Source organism: Branchiostoma belcheri, unplaced genomic scaffold, assembly GCF_001625305.1.
Source record: "Branchiostoma belcheri isolate BF01 breed outbred unplaced genomic scaffold, Haploidv18h27 scaffold40, whole genome shotgun sequence".
In the NCBI taxonomy this organism is placed as follows: Eukaryota; Metazoa; Chordata; class Leptocardii; order Amphioxiformes; family Branchiostomatidae; genus Branchiostoma; species Branchiostoma belcheri.
This window is the reverse complement of record NW_017804021.1, coordinates 2,488,386-2,492,676: the sequence shown is the minus strand read 5'-3', so window position 1 is coordinate 2,492,676 and position 4,291 is coordinate 2,488,386. Positions and strand designations below refer to the sequence as shown.

The 4,291-nt window shown below is 38.1% G+C and overlaps 2 protein-coding genes across 4 annotated transcripts in view; one reads left to right on the top strand and one right to left on the bottom strand.

Annotated features, from left to right (window-relative positions):
• The window catches only part of LOC109477516 (nardilysin-like), a 77,875-nt gene that overhangs the window by 8,918 nt on the left and 64,666 nt on the right, over window positions 1–4,291 (top strand). The window lies entirely within an intron of this gene.
• The window catches only part of LOC109477535, a 27,095-nt gene that overhangs the window by 6,728 nt on the left and 16,076 nt on the right, over window positions 1–4,291 (bottom strand). Inside the window, exon 1 of one of the 3 annotated variants that reach the window (XM_019778836.1) lies at window positions 1,664–1,736. The exons of the other annotated variants lie outside the window; for them this stretch is intronic. The gene's annotated coding sequence lies outside the window, so the exon portion shown is untranslated. Of the gene's footprint in view, window positions 1–1,663; window positions 1,737–4,291 lie in introns of those variants that run through there. 3 annotated transcript variants of the gene reach the window in all.

Below are 4,291 nucleotides of genomic sequence, written 5' to 3'. Positions count from 1 at the left end.
ATATATGGCACTGTATAAACGATACTGTATGTACAACCCATATATATATATATATGGCACTGTATAGACGATACTGTATGTACAACCCATATATATATATATTTATATATGGCACTGTATAGATGGTACTGTATGTATAACAACCCATATATATATATGGGTTCATATTATCCAGCCATAGTTGGTTTCTTTCCAGGCGTTCTGGTGATACAGAAATATAGAAACTTTATTTGCAAAATCATGACCGAAGGCTAATGGACCGTTCCATAAGCCACGCCCCCCTTAGCAATGCCCTAGGAACTCGAACACCTCCGTCAAAATCAGCGCGGGAAGGGCCGTACCGACTGCCGCCGCCAGAATGTCGGATTTGCAGCCCAACTTTACGGTCGATTTTTCAGCAGCGAAAAACTCTCCCAGGAGACAAAAAAAATGGTTAAGCTATATTTGTTGAACGGTACATCCGCAGAGTAGAATTATTCTAGGAGGGGACAGGGGTAGTTTCAGTGAGAGCAAAACGTTTTCGCTCAATACAGACGTGGGATTGGCCGCATAACATCACACGGTAGGTGGACAAGAGTGCCCGGTTACTGACTAACAGCCGATACATGTGTGAAACAGAGTACGTTTATCAGTAACAGGTTTTCCATGGAATTTGCTGAATGCATCACAGCTGCATACAAGCTTCGGAAAAAACGAAATGGGAAATAAAAATTAACGGGGACTCACGAGGGAGGGCGCAACTTATAAAGGGATTTGTGGTACAAGTAGAAAAATAAGCACGCAAACACGGACATAAACAATAGTGATAGCTTATGAACAACTGGAAGAATAACAGAATGTCCTCAATCAACTTGAAAGTGCATGCAATGTCACAAATTCAGTTTCACATGGAAAACAAGGAGTCTTTATCAAGCAGACATCAATTCAGTTTGCTGCTTTTAGATTTCCCGCGCTGAGTTTGACGGACGTGTTCGAAATAGAACAGGGATTCGAAATAGGATTCAATGCGTTCGATCTAGAACGGTCCATTGCTTTTACAATCAAGTATAATACTCATTGCAATACATATGATGGTTGGAGTTAAATGTCTGAGACAATCTAAATTTTAGTTACAGTGTGAAGAAATTGATTCACATTAAATATGATTTTCAGATTACTGAAATATACATGTAACATTTTATACAATCTTTATTAACACAACAAAAGTACAGCAACTTTCATAAAAGGTCCGCTACAACTATACAGTCATACAAGTGGATACAAATAAATTAATAGAATATATCAGGTACCATGATTGTACTTGGAAAAACTTAAACACACCAAATGAGTCATGCCAATGTCATCCAATACATATGCCAGATACAAGTTTCATGCTGAATCACTTCTTGTAGCCATTATTTACTTACAAGTTGCTGCTCTATAACAGTATATTAGTTTTACATTCAATTCTTTCCATTCAATTCTTTACAATATAATGAGTCATATTTCAAAAGGGAACAAAATGGCGGCCATGTTCATGTAGGGACTTTGACCCTTAATAGTTTAGTGTTCTATTTCAATCATATCGTGTTTACTTTAGAGATTACTATAACATCTATGTCAGTAAAGCCAATATAGAATGATCTTACAGGTACAGGGAAAGACAAGATGGTAGAAAGCTCACCTGTTTGTTGTAAAGTTGGGTGTGGAACTTGGATCCCCAGTATCTAGATCTGTTCACTCTGGGTACTTGTTCAGTCAGAGTGTGTCCAGAAGCTTTGGTTAATATTAACCAGTCTGTTTCCCTAGCTAAGGTCACACGTACACAGTCACATGATAGACCCTGTACCTTGGAAATTCCCCTAGCTTTATTCAACTGAAGTACAACAAACAGTACTAGTGGACTAGTAACTGTAGGACTGTGACCCTTTCCAGTAGTGTGCTTGTCAGGAGAGTTGCAACAGCTGGGATTCAAACTCTGGACTACACGTTTGTTAGAATCATTCTTTATTCATGAAAAGCTCAAATTGGCCTGCAGGCCACTTTTCATTGAGGTCATGAGGGAAGAGGTGATAATAAGGTCAGACAAAGTATATCAAAAAGGCATTATGAGCTCAAGGACTGAATTTATTTATCAGTGTCATTGTTTATATATAGTTTCCCCACCAGTACCCACACTGCAAGAGTGCAGCCCTGTATATACGTTATGTTATGTCCTACCTGGGCCGCGATTACGTTCGATACGGGTGTTCCGGCCCGTGTGATAACTGGCGGTACGGCCCGGGGGTTCTTAACGCGTACGGCCCGGGCCTTCCAAATGTTCCATAGAACGATTCGAACGCGTTTTGCCCTAACCGCTTGCACCGCTTTCGAAAATTCGAATACAAAATTCGGAGGTTGGAATTGATGTTGTTGCATTTGTTGGGTTTAGGGACACCAAATTTTCGCTCATTTCGCATTGAAAGACGTGTTTTCTTGGGTTGGTATGACATAAATAAAATACAACACGGTGTATTCCGCATCACCCTCGGTCCCAGCCCTCCCGCGGATCGGATCTCCCTCCGGCCTTCGGGCGATCCGACGCGCGGTCGGGCTGGGACCTCGGGTGATACGGAATACACCGTGTTGTATTCTATATTTATATATTGGTTCCCAACATTTGAATCTGCACACATTTTACTCCCTCTGTACAATGTAACTGCTTGACTGCAAAGAACAGTTGTTTGCAAATGGTATTTTCCTGATTGACATTAAAGTCACCTGTATCATTTCCTGGCAACTTAACTTAAGCAACTGTGTTCACTTTGGTTTTAAAAGATGCTGACTCAGAGGTTAGTATAAGTACCTCAATGTGTCTGCGTTTATTTTACCCTCTGATGTGCCTGAACCTGCCAAGTTTTCATGATGCTGACTGACTGACTGGTCTGCAGTTGTTGTATTTGGCTTTATCATGTCATCTACAGTCATGATCGTACATTTGTACAGTAATATTTTGTACATCAGGGGCTTTTCTAAACAGGGGAATAAGGGAGCTGCTCCCTCATGTAACCAGCCAGCTCCCTCATGCCAATTTTCAAATTGAACCCAATGTGGCTACGTATACACCATTTAGTCTTTCTCAAAATAATCTTTTTCCAGTAAAGATGTAAAAACAATACAACAATGCATTCTAGCATTACAAACTGTGTTACTCATATTAAAAAATCCCCCCTCGGTTGCTTCGTTCCTTGTCATGCTTGCGATTTGCTCCCTCGTGCTAAATTTTTCTAGAAAAACCCCTGAACATGACCAGCCTGGTGCAATGTAAAACCTACAATTAACTTTTTCGTTCAAGAAAATCACATGTCCAGACACATGCGAATACTTGACTGATCATTCACTACGGACTCCAGGAAGAGTAGTGTGAAAATCACACTAATGGAGATCCTAAACAAACAAACAAGGCAAACTGTGATATGATAATGGTTGTATTCATAATGATTGTAGAAGTGTGTAAAAACAACATTTACAGAAGTACATATAAACAACATTAAATTGACTGAGAAAAGCCTCAAGAGTTTCAAAGCTTAGCAGATATTGTTACAGTATTGGGTATCTAGTATATTATTAGACACATTTTTACAGAGTGGAGGGTATATGAGACCTGTCCTTGGTGCTGACTGTCTTTCTTTTACATTACTGCAACAGTATCTCTATCTCTGTCATGCTGAGTGCTATCATACAGAGCTGTTGCATAGGAAATCTGTTTAGTCACATTTTTCAGGGTGGTGGGTATATGTGACCTGTCCTTGGTGCTGACTGTCTAATTCTCTTTACATCAAAATATCTCTATCTCTGTCATGATGTATAAGACTTGGAGGATTCAGCATTAGAAGTGGGCACAACAAAAGTAAGCTGTAAGAGCCATGTACTAGATAAATTGATCTGATCATTTTATTCTTGTACATTTTGCAATCACTTTACGTTTTACAAACCAAGTGAAGAAAGGTCCTATTTAGACTTGTAATATTAGTTAAAACACAGAAGTGATGTATTGAAATGCAGACTTAAGTTGCATCTTATACAAATAGCACATAGCAAAAATTTACAGAGACCAGACATGTCCCAATTTCTGTCTGACTCAAACATTGCTCATGTATATACATATATATACATCTATATATATATATACATATATATACATCTCTAAATATATATACATATATATACATCTATATATATATATATATATATATATATATATATATATATATATATATATATATATATATATATATATATATATATATATATATATATACGTATATACTAT